This window comes from Vanellus vanellus (genome assembly GCF_965231255.1).
Source record: "Vanellus vanellus genome assembly, chromosome: 3".
Classification (NCBI taxonomy): domain Eukaryota; kingdom Metazoa; phylum Chordata; class Aves; order Charadriiformes; family Charadriidae; genus Vanellus; species Vanellus vanellus.
In genome coordinates this window covers 6,927,760-6,946,581 of record NC_138907.1, presented here as the reverse complement: position 1 = coordinate 6,946,581, position 18,822 = coordinate 6,927,760, and the positions used below count along the sequence as shown (strand labels likewise).

At 37.8% G+C, this 18,822-nt stretch overlaps 1 protein-coding gene across 1 annotated transcript in view; it reads right to left on the bottom strand.

The window, feature by feature from the left end:
- The window catches only part of PLCB4 (phospholipase C beta 4), a 189,528-nt gene extending 172,784 nt beyond the window's left edge, over positions 1–16,744 (bottom strand). The window contains exon 1 of the mRNA XM_082481716.1: positions 16,598–16,744. The gene's annotated coding sequence lies outside the window, so the exon portion shown is untranslated. The remainder of the gene's footprint in view (positions 1–16,597) is intronic.
- Between the last annotated feature and the right edge of the window lie 2,078 nt (positions 16,745–18,822).

The window sequence follows — 18,822 nt, the reverse complement described above, 5'->3', positions numbered from 1 at the left end:
TTTTTTACTCAATAAGGATGAAAAGAGCTGACCTAAGAGAATAAACTTAGTAAAAAGAAATCTTACACAAATCTCAGATTATAATTAAAGCAAATAAATATAATGTTAAACTTGATCTTCTTGTCAATACATATTAAGCAAGTCTCAGAGACCTATAAACTTGTTTGAAAAATGGAAAATGAAAATATGTTTACAAGTAGCATTTCTTTCTCCATAAAGTTACTAATATTTCTGTTATTTGAGCATTTACTTGAGCTGCACAGTATGAATCAGTAACTAAATAATGCAGAACGGCCACTATTCATACTTACAAGACACATTTTTTCCATGAATTGCCTTTCCTAAGTTCCCAAACTAAAATAAGAAAACTGTACCTCATTAACACTGGCAAACTTCCATGCCCTCCCACTTTCCAAAACTTAAACTACTAATATGGAAAAAAAAAAAAACATAATAAAACAAGATTAATCTTTAGGTTTATAGCACAAAATGTTGCAGGTCATGAAAAAATCCTTTAAAGCCTGAATTATAATTCACTTGAACAGCGAAAAATCAAAACAAGCTATTCCTTACAGATAGCTGTATGGTAGCACCAGGAGTAAGCCATTTCGTAGCCACTAATGATTCAAAACATCTTCCTGTGCTGGAATATGTCCCTCCCTTCCAAACCTCCTTTCTCTACTTTACATAGCTTTCAACTATGCTTACAAAATAAAAACGAAAGAAGTGCTTATGGCACGTACAAGTGTATCTGACATTGTGTTACGCTAAGACAGATCTTGTCATCTAAGTACAATGCAGTACAAGTTTGAAGCTTTAGATTGGGACCAAGAGGTGTAACATGTTTGAGCCATGCAGAATACGCAGCATTACTGGCTGCTTGCCCTGAGCCATTTCAGACATCTGCCCAAGCAATCTTCCAGCATTTAGGGAAACCCATCGTTATAAATAAAATTTCTGGCGTTACCCCCAGATGACCCCCAAATTGCTTTCAATTTGCTAGCCAAACCAAAACGTATCCACAGAAGGACTTGGTTCACTTCAACTGCTTTCCCATTTTCATACCCTAATAGAATAGGAAGGGAAAGAACAGGAAGAAACAAAGGCAGCAAACACTTAAAATAGGACACAAAAAATGAACCACACTAAGACAGCGGGACATCGTGTTTCCAATAGCCAATTTAATCTCACCACCCAATACCTGAAGTCTTCCACTTCCAACCAAACTGCTATTTCAATAAGTAAAGGAATAATTTTCCTTACATTAGACACAGCATAAAATAAATACTGTTTTCACTATTACTTTTTAATGAAACTGTGACACAAATATTACCAATCCGAAAACAAGTACGTTAACAAAACAAAGCCAAGAAACTCTGTTTTACTGTGCTCTCCCTAGTTTGCCCCAACAATTTCTTTCATTTTACTATTTAATTTTCTCATTTTTTTAAAACCTACTTCTCTCTCCTAGGACTGAGCAACCTTTAAATTTATCTCCAGCACAAGAGAAATGGTAACATGCCTGACTGACTATTCAAGTGAAAAAGTGGAATTATAATTTACAGAGCACTGTCTAATGCACAAAGTAAACAAACTGGGGAAAGAATGAAAAACCACACTATTTATTTTGTGGTCACCTTCTGATAAATATAAAGGGGAAAGCTGAAATCTACCAGTTGGAAGGTGACTTACAACTAGACAAATATTTCTGAAAAGAAACCAAAATGTTTCAACGGTTCAGTCTGAAACATTTTTGGCTTTCTGGGTTTTGTGGTTTTCCAGAAGCTGAGGAAAACCCTCACCTCCCTTAGCCAAAAGAGCCAGCAAGACTACAGATGGAAACCATGCAGAATGTTCTGACCAGGCCACTCTTCCAATGACATGTGACAATTCCTGAAAATAAATCAGTGTGTCAATGTCAGGAAGTTTTCCCTCAAGCACAGTTTTCATGTGCCTAACACCTTCCCATGGACGCAAACATGCTCAGTGTCCTCTAGCACCCACAAAGTGCTTCCAGTAGCCCTATTCAGGCTAGGAAAGACAGATCTTCCAGGTCCCGGGGGGGCTGGATTCAGAAGAAGCCACAGCTGAGAGCTCACCTCAGCCCCTGAGCATCCATGGAGAACTTGATCTTGAAACTACCAAAAATAAACATTGGAATTATTTTCATGACATACTCCTCAGACTAGTTTTGTTCTAAAATTGAACAACTACTTATTTGCTGATTTGTTTGGGGGGTTGGTTTTGGATTTTGGGGTTGGGTTTTTTTGTTTCCTCCCTCCTCCCCCCCCCCCCCAAAGATTGGGGTTTTGCGTATTCTAGAAGGGTAGCTCTACATAAGCATGTCTATAACTATATATAACACCCCCATCTATAAAACATATATCTATTTTACATCTCTTTACACATAGTGTAGAGGGGGTTTATGTTTCTATTTTATAAACATTTTGAATATAAGTGTTACTTGTAGTTATACATATTGTATATATACATATGGATAGTCTCATATTTACAGGCAAGATATAGACAGATAGATATAAAATATGTGGTATTTTCTCTTCTCCCTCCTGGAATTAAGCATTTGTAGTCCAGAAGGACAATATACTACTTGTGTAACTTTAGGGAGTGGGGAAGGAAATCAAAACAAGATTTTTTTTTTTTATTTATTTTTTGTTTAGACCCTGTTTTTCTTATGTACAGCACGTGCTTCATTGTTAAAGAATGATTTTGAAAGAGTGACATTAAGGATAAAAAAAATTACATCAGCATACACTCTGGAGTTGTTTTTTTTTTAAAAAAAAAAAACCAAACATATTATGGACACTTGTGTCATAAAAGAGTTGGTATTTTTGATTGCATACATGCAGCACAGAGGTGAATGTCAGTCCGACTGATGCGTTTGCTTAAAAATAAGTAAATATCAAGAATGTAAGACTTCTGTCTCACTGACTAGCCCTTACTATGCACACAGTATTAATCTGGAGCACATTTGTATGGTTAGAGATTTTACTTTCCTTAAGCCATAAGCAAAGAAATAGCATAACTAAGGATTTTTAGACAGAGCCTTAGTGACTGCAGAACACTCTAGCCATGTAGGAAACAGCAAGGTGGAGAGCTGAACTCTGGTCTAAAGTTTTACCAGATCTCCACCCATCTGCCCTTGTATACACAACTACATAGAGCTGACTGATACACATTGTAAGAAGAGCTAGCAGTTAACTGAAAAAAATATTTGGATTTATATATTTAAATGCTAAAAACGAAAAAAAGGAAAAAAAAATTGAGTCCTAAAGTGGCTCAGCTTTATTTCCGCAGCATTATGTTCCTTTTCACTACCACCTGGTTGACTTTTTACCTCTCCACAAAATAAAGCCAGGTCTACACAGGAGCTACTAAGGCACAGCCGCGCAAAACATTCCACTGTCACTGAGCTAAACAGCCTCCCCGACTTCATTCTGCAAGTTTGCCTCTGGATACATTGCATGGTTGGACATCTGTCTGCCTGCGTGCCCTCCGTTAGCGGTGTGGTCTCACTTTAGAGAGAATACTTCACTTTCTTTAGAGACAATAATCTACCATTTCACTTTACTTTGTCTCCCTTTTGAACCACAGATATGGCATTTGTGCGTATCTGTCTTTGAAAATAAGGCCAGCGTAATAAATTCCTGAAAATTTTGTTCAAATTAGTGGCCTATCTGCAATCCTAAGTGCACAGCTCCTTGTTGCTATTTTGGGGTAAATGATCCTTAGTCTTCTTGGTACCCAAATATACAGCTTGCATTTTGGTTTTAGCAATTCATTGGTTCATTTGCTGTCACTCTGAACTGACCATCCAAAGTTCCAAAAGATAATTATATTTTTCTACTTATGCATCACAAGTTGTACTATATATACACACAACATGTAAACCAGTATACACAAACTACACGGTGACAAACAGGCCATTGAATTTTTAAATGGCCAGGACAAGATCCTGAAGTGCTTTTAGAATCGTCAGTTCCAGTTTTAGTTTTGTTTTCTTAATAGAACAATAAAATCTTGCCCTTGCACTTATGAGCACTTTAAAAATTCAGGCCCTCACCAATCCAGGTACTTGACATAGCTGCCATCCTCCCTTGCCTCTACACTACAGCTCTGCCAAACTCTTTCATGTCTTCCCTGCCTTCCCTCACAAATACCTTCTCTTTGCCTTTGTTGCTGCTCCTGACTCCCAGGTTGCCGTTTGTAAGTGACCCTTCAGCACAAACTTGCCTTTTTTCTTCAAAAGGGAGCCTGGAAGAGTTAGCTGTCTGCAGGCTAATGGGAAAGGGACAGAGATCTACCAATTTTTGGTATTCAAGTTATTCGTGTCTCAGTTCTTCTGTCACAGAAGTGCAAGTGAGGCTCCCTTTTGCTTGAAAAGAAACTATTGGTTATGTCACAACCTATGGAAATCCAAATCACTTCATCTTGGCTGGCAAGAATACAATTGTAGGGACATGAAAGGAAAACAAAATTCTTTTTTCCAAAGGAAAATTACTGTTCTCCATCATGATACTAGTGCTGTTTACCTCAGGATAAAGAATGAAGCACAAACTATGCATTACGCCATAAAACTAAATATTGCTCTTTTCAACCACAGAAAGCTGTTTATTACCCCGAGTGAGTGCAGCCTCTGGACCGTAAGCTGATTGCTGGCCTAAGTATGACTGTTGTCATTCCTGTAGTTGAGACAGTGCAAGCACAGCAGCATCACACAGGAGTCTCACTCTGTATCACGTCACTAACAACAGTGTGATATACAACAGCAAAATCTAGGGATTTAACAGTCTCAAATACAATCTAAGCACCCATCATTTTATTTACGCAATTCTTTAATAAAATTAATGTAAAAACGCTTTCAAGGGGAAGTCAGTACCTTGGGTGGTCATGCAAATACTTACAAATTCAGGCAGCAATAGTTTTACTCTCTTGCATTGTACTAAAATATCCATGGATGATGGAACACAACCGAGATGGAAAAAATCCATCTGATATTTGGTATCTAGACTAAAACCGCCCTAAAATGTCTTGTATTAATACAATTGTTATAAGTCATTCAACAGCCCCACTCAATGTTATGTTTTGACATATCACAGCTCTCATTCTACAGCAAATCAAATGCAAACTACTTTTCCCTGAAGATGACTTGCTCAATAGGGGATTTTATTCTGTAATCTGTAGGTGCCCTAGAATTAATATGTATATGTTAATGGCACAATATATAAAGTCACCTCAAAGGCAATTGGTTTAAAATTGTAAACCCCTACAGATGGGATGTAGGGTGACAAGTTAATTTAAAATTAGATTCCTAGATATAGTGCACACCTGATAATTGAGTGAAGTGGAAAGAGGGAGAAGAAGGTTACTGCTCTATATTTGAAAAGGTGAATCCCTCCTTCATTAGAGGAGGAGAGGAAGGAAATCCAGAACCGTACTGCAGTGGAGGCTGTGCTGCCAATTGCAAGGATTTCCAAACAGCTGCAGGGGTTGGGGATGGATGTATTGGTGCTTATGCCATTTCACTATGGGTGAAATCCATCCAAATTTAGGGAAGCTGTCAGACAGCTGCTGAGGGAGTAGAGAAGGACCACAGAACACAGAGTCTCAAACAACCCAGCTCATGCTCTTCCACTGTCTTCTCTCTCCCCCATGGAGGGACAGCAGCAGAAATACCCAGAGGCAATATTGTCTTTATCCCTGTCCCTGTTAAGAACTGCCCCAAAACCACCCTGTGAGAATGGTCCCTCCATGTTTTCCCACAGCACAGAGGCACTGCACCAATCTGGCGTCCAGTTCCTTGCGAGTCTCGGCTCTGAGACTGAGTTTCCCACCCAGAGCCCATGCAGAAACCTCAGCCCCTTCCCAATGTTGCACACCAGCAGCACCTACTACAAAAGGTTAAAGTGAAAAGACGGGGTGTGCATGTGCTGAGGAAGAACGATCACCCTGTGGAGCTTTTCCTCACTGAACTCAAGGAATACAAACGTTTTGCCATTCCCGCTCCTGCAAGGCCAGAGTGTTTGGTGGCAATTGTAACACAGCACCCCTGCAGACTGTATTTCTACCTATGGCAATTATCATTAGTGGAATGCCACTACTGTGTGAGACAAAATATAACACCAAAGGGAAGCAAGAAATATTTACCTTTAAGTTGTCGGCCAAGCATACCACTTACAGGAGGAACAGACAATGAGCAGAAAATACAGTCACAGTAGCTTCCTATTTTAATAATGGTTCTAATTGCTGACATTCAATTATTCATACACAGCTACATGTTCCTGTTGTGCCAGAAGCACGGTAGGGGCTTTGAAGATAAAAGTTGCCATCCTACACTTAGACGTACTTTGTCTTTAAAATTACTTAGGCCAATACTTATTTATGAAATATCTAGAAACATACACAGCAATGTGAGCATTATGCACGCTAGGAATTAAGCCAAGCTCTGTAGGTTAAAGTAACATGTACAAGTGTCCCCCATTCCTAGCACTTTGCCTTGTAATTTATAGGAACCCCCAGCCCACTCTCACAACTGACATTAGAACTGCAACTGCAGGTAAGCACATACACACATTTACGCATAACCACCAAGAAAGTAAATATGCAAGCTGGACAGAACATCTCTAGAGATGTCTCATGATTAAAAGAAAGCAGAGGCAGCAGTTTAGTTCAATTCTAAACAAAGCAAACAAACAACAAAAAAAACTATACATGGAGCTCACAGGAAACAACAAGCAGCTCTGAATCAACACAGCTGAAACAAAACCTTAATCATATATTTGTATCTCCCTTTTTCCACTTTTACAGGAGAGTCAACTTAAAAGCACAAGGATGTAAAAATGCTCTAGTTTGGCAAAACAAAAAAAGTCTCTTTTCATAAAAGACCTATTATTAGCTTTGTCACTGTTCTATTTGTCTTCAATGTCTTTTCTAATAAAACACAGAAGAATGAAGGGCAATATAATTATTTCTAAATCTCTATGTAAACAAAAAAGGACTGTCCCTGTTTATCGTTTAGTGCAGAATTAAATACCATATCAATATTAAATTATTTAGGAAGCGGTCTGTGTTTATGTTGACCTCACCTTCCACTGAGCGAGAATTTTCCATACACACCAAGTAGGAAATAGCTTACAGGACACAAAGTTGATTTTTATAGTGTCAGACAAATTCACCTTTCTTTCTAAACTAAATTTGTACAACAAACCTTATAGCAGCCTCCAAGAGGCTTTTGTTTTCTCCTGCATTATGAGGGAGTACTTTAAGGGATGCCAAATTAAGCTCTTTAGAATACATACCTTGAAACTACTGAAATACTATGGCAATAATCAGTCACTTCTTCAAACTCCCTTTATGCTAACAATTGACCAACTATAGCTTCTTCTGTTAGTTAACCTCACAGTACATTTTTCTTGCATATTAGCCAAAGATTATTTGGAATAACTTTTCAGCTTTTTCTCTTTGATCACTAAATACCCTTCAGCCCCACAGTATTTGAACAGCCTCTGTGAAAACAGCCCATCCTATTCTTTGCTGCTGCTGTAGAAGAAAGACAGGAAACTGAGGAAAGAAGAAACAGCTAACATTCTCCCCCTGGTGTTTGCATCTGTCAGCGAAGAGAAGAGAGGAGCAAAGGAGATGGCAAGAGCATCACAATAAACCCTAGGAACCTCAAACCAGGACAGGCCCCTATCCACACACAAAAGCACACATGCACATCTGTGATGCTGTGGACGTGAGAAAAAGAGATCATTGGTCACAAGCACAGAGTGCATCACGGGGCACACTTGGGGACCAAAGAACAGACACTCACATTTTTAAGACAATTCCTGCCTCCTGCTCAATCACCTGGTCTTCACTTCCAGTGAAGTGGAACATTCAAGTATCACACACTGCCCTCTACCCTCAGCACCTCTGTCTCAGACTCGCCCTGACCTTTTCACTCAGCGAGTTACCCATGCCACTGGTCTTGCTTTTCCTCACATAATACTCTAACAATACCTCTCTAAAAAAGGTCCTCTTGTCCAACAGGCCATCACTGTTACTCTTCACAAATATCTTCATGTACAATTTCCACATATTTTTGCTTCCAAGTACAGCACTATTCCTTCTGGTTCCCTGAATTCTCCTTAGTTAGTGCCTCCAAAAGCCTGCAGAAGTTGTGCACAGACAAAAGAGAACTAATATATACACACTCTCTCTAGTGTTTTCCTCATATAACAGCTTTCTTCATATGATATACATAAAGAGTGTCTTTGCAGACCAACATTTATCCCTCCTATCAATGAGGATGCTCGAGTTTCATTTTCAGGCCTTACCTGTCCATAATCAAATATATCTGGTTTTACCTGCAAGACACAAACTGGACTTGAGACTTCTCAGAGATTAAAAAGCTCTCAATTTTAGATTTGATGTGTTCTGTTGAGTTCTTTAAAAGAGAGATTAATTATTAGTAGAAAAAAAATTAAAACAATGATAATTCCCACCACTGTTTGTACAAAATGGTACATGCCACTGTTTAGACTGTACATTAAATATCAGCACAAAAATAAAAATCAGGAGTCATACGATACGTGGGTTTCTCTTTACACCATTTAGCTGGCACCGGCAAACAAACCCTGTTTCATTGCTACATTTCTAGGTGCGATACAATTTTTTATGTCTTCAGAAACAAAACCAAAATTAAACACCTGATGCTTTGGACTTTTGAAAGAATTCTGGGTTTTGCTGTCCTTTAATTTAGCTCTGAACAGTGACTACTGTGGACCAACATATCTACCCCATCAACTCCAACAAATGTTTAACCTACATGCTGCTTTACCCTGTTACTCAGCAATTCTGCAACAATGCTTTTCTTCTGCCAATTACTATGGTCTACCGTATTTTTTGTTTTCCTATCAACTTGCTGATTGATAAATAAAACTTTGCCACTTTTAGAAATTGCCCAGTACAACAGTTACTGTGAGAACACCAGCTCCTCCCTGCCTAAAAAAATTAACTAATTGTTTAGCAATTAAGAATCATCACTGTGACTGACACATCATCGCACCAGAATACTCTTTTGACACTCCATTTTCCTAGCTTCCTTTTAACCTTCATGCAACTGGAATGCAAACGGGAAAGCTGAGAGCAAGAATACTTCAAACAGGACAGTTTCTGCAACAAGAAATACTAGCCACGCAAAAGTACATCATGGTACCAGCAGAGATCCTAGCTTCACTGTGCTAACTGCTCTGCTGACAGATGGAGGGGCGCATTTCTTTGAAGAGTTCTTAAGCAGTGGAAAAATGGTGTAAGAAAGCGATATGAGCAATCCAAAGTCAGTCACTGAACAAAACTGGACTATTCCTGCATCGCAGATCAATGCTGTCTCCACTGGACCCATCAGTTGATAAATTTACTGGGGACTACAAGATGAGAGCAAAAACACATCAGTACAAGAGACAAACATGCTTACAGAGACACATGTATATGAGACACAAGTAATACTTTATTTTGGTGCTTAAATAAAACAACAACCAAAACACTGATGCTATCAAAAGCTGCCACAGGAGCAGCAAGACTTTGTGAAAAGACCCTATCATATCAATAGTTTCGCCAACCAAATTAAATAAGTTGACGTGAAATATGAGAGAAGGGTAAACAACCCCCAAAATAAAAACAAACAAATAAACATAAAGCCAAAAAAAACCCAAACCACCCCAACACAACAAAAATCTATATAATTTCTCTCTTAAAGCCCCTTAATGCAACTAGAAAAACTGATCCCACTGACTTTAGCAGGCTATATAGCAAACTCACGAATAACAAATCATCTTTCAACCAACCAAATGCAAAATGTTACAGTGCCTGTGAAACATCCAGGCTGGAAAGCTGTCCAGGGATTAGAACAATTAAAGACCGTTCAGGCTCTGTCCCTTAAATTTGATTCTACTCCAATAAAACCACTGGATTTTTTCTTTCAACTGTGAGAAGGATTTGGCCTTAAGTTACAATAGTCTGATAGCTAAATTTACAGAACTAGCAATACCCTGAAAATACAGAACCTCAGAGAGAAAAGAGAGCTCATGAAAAAATAAACCTTATGGGATTATCAATTAAGATATTTTAGCTTCCTGACTTAAAATAAATGGAAAATATGCCATATGAACCTCTGCAGATATTAAATCATTTTATTTTTATTATATTGAGACCCATAATTGCACCTGGAAGGAAGGAAAAAACTGGATCACTTTGTCCCCATTGGTCTAAAAGCACAAGTACCATCAAGAGACATACCTGACTCACTGGCAGAGTGAGCAGCAATGAGACCTGCATTAGCAAGCTTCATATAAAAAAAAAATAATTAGGACAGTCAGAAAAATTTCAGAGGATTTAATTGCTCGCATAACTATGAAATAAAATCCATACTGTTTTGAAAGTTCAATGAAACGATACTTGAGTAAGGAGTGCTGCATCTAGCCAGTTGTAAATACTGCCATGTATTTTGTTACATATGCTAAATAAACCTACTTTTGGACCCTAACTTTACCTTCCGTTGTGTATTCAAAACTTAGGATTTGTTTCAGAAAGTTTGTTTTAGACTGTACAACCCAGTTTGTAGGTAGGCTACAGAAAACAAAATCCTTTATTGAATCACGTGTGTATGCATTTTACCAGATAACTCTGACAAATCAGCCTTTATCTCTTCCACACAGCATTATGTGTATTTGCTTAGAAATAATCTTCTAGGTAAAAACAGGACTGGCTTGACTGGAGTTAATAACGTCCCCTCAGAGAACTGAGGTGTTTATACTGAAGAAGAGTAATTTGCCTATGGAGAGAACTTAAGTATAAACATCAAGCAGAGACTAAGGGTCTCTGCACTTAGTATTAAGCATGTATCACAACTGACAATGAAAAAATAAAGAAACACCAAAACAGAAAAGTATTTACAGGAGGACATAATCAAGACTCAAGTTTAAGCCTACCAACAGCTTGTTCCCATCCTGCTCTTTGTTTACAAGTGCGGTCAATTGCACCAGAATGCAGTTAATACAGAAATGTTTGCATGAGAAAGGCCTTGCTAGTGCTGCTTTTTGGAAATTTATTATAAAGGAATGTTCTTATAAAAGACATTTTACGAACATAGTCTTGCTATAACCCTAATGGCTGCATGAAGCAAAACAATACATTCAGTAAAGCAGAAGCTAGCAGCTTTCCTAACGCAGCTCATATAAATCAGTGTATGCAAATTTCTAACAACCCTCTATTTCAATTTCCATACATGACAATATTCCTCGTTTACAGCTCATCTAAAGAGACTAATAAACCATCTGCATCTCTATTGAAGTAGAGCTTACAGAAAACACTTCACTGGAAAAAAAAAAAAGAATATTTTAAACTAAAACATGTATAAAAATGTTTCTACACTTTAAAAAAATGAGATGAGTAAATCTGAGCGATGTATTTCATTGGTCTTTCTGTCTTTTCAAAGTACGTTACAAAACAGGCATACCTGATACAGCCGGACCTCTAAGTGGAACGACACAGTGCAGCAAACATTTTGTTTACCAGAGACATTTGTAATTCAATTTGGAGACATCTACTAATGCTAGCTCTTAGACTGCCCTCTTAATGGGTTCTTTAACAACTCAGTAGATGCACAATAACTGTGGATATATTAGGATAACCCATCTCAGGAGTAAGTTATTCCATCTAGCCTTTTACTGATGTTTTAACTTCAAAATTACAAAAAGAGTGAGCCATTTCAAGGAACACAGACCTTCTGGCTCAAAGGAAATCTGTCTAGTGGACATGTTGCATAACTGAGAAAATCCAGTATCAAATAACTTCTAAGTAATTATATTCTGAAGACCTGTTCCGATGTTTGGAAAAGTTCTGGGTGGTTTAGTTACTTGAATCCTTGAAGTGCAGTGCAGATATGCAATATCCCTCTAAGAAAACAAGGGAAATTTTATTTGACAGGTAAAAAGCAAAATTAAAATTTAGTTTGTTTTAAAATTCAAGGTTTTGGGGTTTTTTAAATAACTTTTAGTATGCTTTTAAACAGGTTATTGTTTTAAAAGACTTCAACACATTCCATTCAGCAAAAGGATCAAAGTCCATTAGACTATACTGTCAAATTCCAAACAAAATATATAGACATTCCCACACAGCAATGGTGACTTTGCAGTCCTGGGCTCCTTGAAAAAAATATGTTGGCTTCACAGTAAAATAAGTGGAAAAAAATGCTTGTAAAAATAATTATTAATAAAAAAAACAAAAAAACAAACCAACCCAAACCGACATTTCAAGATCCTCAAGTCACTAAGAGAATTCAGGTGCAAACTTTAAAAGCTAGGCTGAAGGAAGATTTCTTTTTTCACCTTTCTGTAAAGTGCCAAAATGTAATATTAATTCTTCCCGTTCTAAGAAAATCTAAAGAGGACTAACAAGCTATTAAACCTTCCAGTGGATCATTTGTGGTATGAGTTATTAGCATAATTGGGGGCACACTTTATTCTGACCTTCGCAAAACTTTCATTTCCCAAATGTGATAGATAAAAAGTGCTTTTATAATACCAATAATGATTAGTTCCTATGGGAAACTGCCAATTATAAGCTGGTGAAAAAGGCTACACCGGATGTACATTGAGAACATGAACACACCTACCGACAGTCAGACTAATTAAAGCCATTCTACAAATATTAATAAAGCTTTTTACTTCCATGAAATATAACCTGTACATTTTAGTTGAACTGCATCCTTATTAGGTCATTCATTCAACAATAATAAATGTTTGATTAGTGTTTAATTACAGCATTTATGCTGAACGTTCACCTTTTCCTGGCAGTAAACCAACAAATGTGGGAAACTGTTTTAACATTTAACCACTTAACTCAAGTTCATACTGTTTATATCGAGTCACATCAAGTGCCAGCACAAATACACAGCTACAGAAACAAGCCCCTTGTGTTCTGGGCATAACTCTTCAAAAAAAAAAAAAAATCTTTGCTATGCTGGGCATAGCAAAGATCACATATAAGTGTAAGCAGTAAACTGTCAAACAGCATGTGTTTTACTTTTACAATATTGACTTCAGTATATTCTGCTGAGGTCACAAGTACAACTGGTAGCAGATTCAATAGCATCATTTCCTGCTCTTCTGTCACCTGCTGTCTTGTAGGTTCAGTAGCTAACGTGCACCACCGAGAAAAGAAGCAACAGAGAGGGAACAGGCAGCCCGAATTCCTGCACATGCTAATTTGATACAAGACAACTGCCTTCCCACCAACACACCCTCAAACTACCCAGTGTGCCCAGCACTACATGCATGCATAAGGCATACCAGAGTAGGAGTGCGTTTTAGCAACACCAGCCTCAGGCATCTAGTTTGCAAAGCATCTTTTACAGCAGTGAAACCATACCACACAGAAACAGGGAAGCCTTCCAGAAAATGCAGTCTTAGGAGATATGGTGAATTCAAACTCTTCACAGGTAGCCCTGGCTTTTTAAAGCTCTCCCTAGATCCCACTGGATGAACAGAGAGAGTTAGTAGTCTGCAGAATAACTAGAGAGTAAAAAACTCCATTAAAGAATACTCAGGACCCAACTGTGTTCTCCCACATCACAGAATAGGATCCAGCTCTTACTGATTAGCAATCCTGTTCAGTGTTCCTTTAGCTCTATTACCTCATATTTAAAAGGCATTTGCTGTAATGTTTTTGCTTTGGTCATTATAAGTTTTGAAGTAAGTTCTTAGGGTCCAATTCCCATTTATGCTTTTGCCAATTCGCAAACCTTCACAAGATTCTAAGATGAAATGGACATTAACGTGAATGTAAAAATATTTTGCTACACTTTCACAGCACCTGTAGATTAACACAGAAAAGTAGACTATTAATAATGATAAATCTGATTCCAAATTTTATGTGACAACAGAAAACAATCCATGCTGATAGAAAGCTTTCCTCTCTTCGTCATTGATCTATTTCCTAAAAATATACACCTGGAAACTGCCTCAACTGTTTAATGTTTTTAAAGGGTAAACTCCCCAGTTCACCTATTGTGTATATACACAATTCACAAAACAAAAAATATATTCTATAGAGTCCAGGCAACAAATTGCTCAATTAAGACATGTAGGAAAAGGCCAGTTAAACCAAAAGAAATAATTTACAAAACCTTACAGAAGTTTATCTTTTAGGCTTTTCAGAATATCTTGCTAGTTGCTTACCTACATCCTTGAAAACAAATGCATACACACAAAAGCAGGTCACAGAGGCCTGCATAGAAAAGAGCCAACTAGTTTTCAGGCAGACAGACCCAGATGACTTGTAGACAGGCTTGTATGCCCAAATCATTTTTATGTTTTTCGCCCCACAAGATACAACTATATTATTATACAATATATACAACTATATATGTCTGATAAAAGACACTATGTCTAATTAAAAATTTCACCTCTATATTCCAACATAGCCACAGCCAAATACCATGCCAGTGTTTGATATGAATCCTTTGGAGTTAAGGCAGGCAGAAGTGCTTTTTTAAAGGAAAAACAGGTACCAGCTTCAAATTCAGGAAGCTCATTCTGATTCACCTGAACCAAGAACTTCTCACATTTTAAGGCAGGTATTAAAGAATATTTGATCTGCCTTTCACAGGGGGAGCTAAATTGCTTAGTGGACTACATGTAAGGCTCAACATGTGCAAAAGCAAACCTTAGTAAGGGAAATTTAAAAACTCATTTAGTTTTCAAAGCGAAAGGTTCAGAAATAACTTGAACAGAGTAACCAAGTACTAACATGAGGCAGGCATGCCCGACCATCTTGCTAGAAAGGACCTACTGATTTCAGAGCCAGCTGCTCAGCCTAGGTGAATTGAAACCAAATAAAGGCCACAAATATTTCAATAGCTCGGTTAACTGGCTTTTCTCCTCCCATAAGGTCTCTAAAGAAGGAATGACATGGTTACTTTCTCCAGGCTAAGCTATAGCTCAGCAAGAGGAAAAGGACTGAAAGAATTTTTGTCAGAGAGAGCAGCATGCTTGCTCACAAACAGGAGCTGGATATACGCATGTAGACCTGATTTAATGAGGTAAGTGAAGCACTGCTTCCTTTGTCTGAGAAGAGTCTGGTCATCAGGCCATTTATGAAAACACTTACTGCAAAACAAGTATAAATGGTAAGTCTTTCAAATGTACAAATGCCCAAGAAAAGAACTCTGCAGATCTTGAAAAAGCAGTCTATACATCAGCACAAGAATTACTTGCAATATATACAGCAACTCCAAAGATGTGCTAACCCAGACAGCAAAAGATTTCATACTGATTTTGTTTACAATCCAAATTTTCAGTCTGGTACAGATCAAATGGCAAAAAGTGCAGTTATGAAATCTAAGCAGATTTACTGGCTACTTTTCATTGTAATGGTTAACAAGTCTTATTAATTTTGAAAAGAAGAAACAACAGTTAAAAATATAAACAACTGAAAAGTGGAATGTGTGTTGTTAAGCAATAAACAACATTCCATATTTCTCTCTTTCCCCTTTGTTTTACAGAACTAACTAGACAGAAGTCTCATCACTCCACATACTGTAACTTTCAAAACTTGGCAAAGTAACTCTTACACATTGTGTTTCAGATCCAATAACTCAATACGTGCTTCAAAGATCTGGCAGCAGTTCTTTTGGGAGTTATTTCCTACTTTTCTGGCTTACGCAACCTGTCGAGTTTGGAAAATTTACACTTAGTAGATTAAAAGGATGTACACAGACAAAGAGGAAATCATAATAACCACAATAATTATAAATGAAGTTTTGAATGCAAATTTGATTTGCCACAGATATTTCCACTGACTGCAAGAAATCATTCTGTTGCAGAACAGCACACACCATCTTCTCAGATTCTAGTTTCCACAGGTACTGCAATCAAAAAGGATTTGTTTAGGTAAACAGCTGCCAGTAGGGCAGACTCCATAACTGTCTCACACAAGCACACTCCCCATTCTCTAACGCAATACTCATTTTAAGAGCAACAAAATTGTAACGTAGGATATGAATACTGGAACAAAAGCAGGTTCTCAGGATGATATGGAATTTTGCCTTTGATTAGAATCTGTTCACTTAAACACTCATCCAAACATTGCTCCTCTCAACTAGACCACAAATGTAATTAGAGAAAACATCCCTTTGAAATTTTGCATAGTTTTGAGGTTTACAGAAGTTGAAAATACTGGAAGGAAAAAAAAAAAATCTTTTGCAAATACAATGCATTTTCTGGCAGTAATTTAGTAATTTTTTTTAGCTTCACCAGAAAACAACATAAGCTAAAGATGAATGCACCATTCACATGGTGAATTTAAAAGAAAATATCTACTGGACAAAAAATCTTAGTGTACCAATATTAGGGATGGGCAGATAGTTTGAACAGGAGGAGAGTCAGAAATGAATAAAACATTTTGTCCAAACTCAGCTGTGCACATGACTTCTTGCTTTGTTCCCCACCACGTATGTATTTCCTATACCTGACAGTTTTATGATTACATTTCCCATTTTTTCTATCTTGTTTCATTTATTTTACAGCTCTCCCCATACCTTCCAGATTGTCTTGCTTATTCTTTCACTCTTCATTTCTCTCTTTTTCATATGCTTGGCCTCAGTTGAAGTCAGTGGCAAAAATCCCACTGACCTGTCTGCAAAGGGAACACAGGAATGTCACTCGCCATCTCTGCCTCTGCCACCACTGCCCTTCAGCTTTTGCACTGAGTTATGCAATCGGAGTTTAAGCTGAGAAACTAAAAGGGAATAGTTTCTTCCACTCCTTTCTACTCTCTCCATTTCCAGACATGTACTCCTGCTGGTTAGTTAGAGCTGGCTCTTGTGCTCTGGTTTCCTCCTGGAGCCAATTTAATTCACTACTAAGGAAGAAAGCGACCCAGAAAAAAAGAAGGGGGGAGAGGGGAGACCACAAAGAACCCAATATGTCTTAATGAGCTGAACCTGCACAGAACAAAATGGATTGCAAAGACTCCACTTTCATCAGGTTTTATTGACGTGTAACAATATGAGCCATTATTTTGTCTCACATTTTCTGACCAGCTCTACCCACATTGTTCACCTTTGCATACAAGACCAGGTCTTTGCACATTTTAAAAGACCAAGGTTCTAACTTTGGGCAGTGATGAAGTACAAATTTTGAATAAATAACACCATAGCAAATAGTCTTTCCTTCCTGGGGAGTGGCAGATAAATCTTAAGGGGAAAGTTTTACAATACAGTCACTTAAAGAAATACCCAGACAAAAGAAAAAAACCTTTCTCATCCCAAGAAAACTCATATCATAAACAACCAAAAATATACAGGAGCTAAGATTTGTTTCCCCCCTTTTTCTGCATTAGAATGTTTGAAGATTCAGGTGTGGTTTAAGACAGAACTACCACGGAAAAATTTGAGGCAGTAGTCTGGTAAACTTCAAGAGTCTTGTCTAGAACTCCACTAGTCACTCATTCTTTCCCCACTAATCTCTGCTCTGCCAGCACAAATGAAAACTGATTCAGCTGAAAAATAGAATTATAGAATAGTTTGGTTTGGAAGGGACCTTTAAAGGTCATCTAGTCCAATCACCCCTGCAACGAGCAGGGACATCTTCAACTAGATCAGGTTGCTCAGAGCCCCATCCAACCCGACCTTGAATGTTTCCAGGGATGGGGCATCTACCACCTCTCCGGGCAACCTGTTCCAGCGTTTCACCACCCTCCTTGTTAAAAATTTCTTCCTTATATCTAGTCTAAATCTACTGTCTTTTAGTATGAAACCATTACCCCTTGTCCTACCACAACAGGCCCTACTAAAAAGTCTGTCCCCATCTTTCTTATAAGTACCCGTTAAGTATCGAAAAGCCACAATAAGGTTTCCCCAGGGCATTCTCTTCTCTGCATTAAAAATAACCTTTTAGAATTTTATTTAGCAGGTCTACTTTTCAGCCAGGTAAGATACCTGATTCACTAGTTAGTTACACAGGCTTTTGGTGTGAACAAGCATCCAGGGATGAGAAATTAGAGGGTAGGAGTGAGACTGGGGACTACTGTCTTTATGAGAATTGTTAGTTTAAATGTACTTGGAACTACAGGGAACCTGACAACTAAGACAGTGACTACTGCCATAAATTATCTGTATGTTTTTGTTATCACTTGCTTTTTAGCTCCCAGAACTCTGCACCCTTTCTGAACCGCCAACCTTTCTCAGTCTGAGACCTTCGCCAGTATATACTTTCTGGTTCTCCCATGCTTACCTTTCTCACCAGAAAGGTCTACCCGTTGCTGAATTTTGCTGTAATTAAATAGAACAATCCTTCAAAGGAAAGTACGAAGACTGCATGATTACAAACAAGAGGGAATGTTTGGAAAACAATGCTTCATCTGGATGCAGTAAGCTTCATTTATTTTTCTTTTGCCTCTCTATTTTTGTTTTATACTGTTGACTCCAAGTTTTAATGACAGAAGATATTTTAAGCATTCCTGACCTAGAAATGTGCTAAGAATAAGAGAACTTTTATAAAGAAAACATTGTCCATCTGAAGGGAAACTTAGTGTATACTCCACCTAAGTGAGCTATGCACTTTGCTTATGAACAGCAGATAACTTTTCAGACCTAAAAGAACACAATTTCCAGAAGCCACTGATAACGTATATAAAGAATCAGATAGACTGTAGGATTCAACGGACCTGATTAAGAAAACAGTAGTAGGATTCATGGCCAAAATAGATGCTACATAGCAAAATTCAGCTCAAGTGGAAAATAGCCACACAAAATATCTTAAT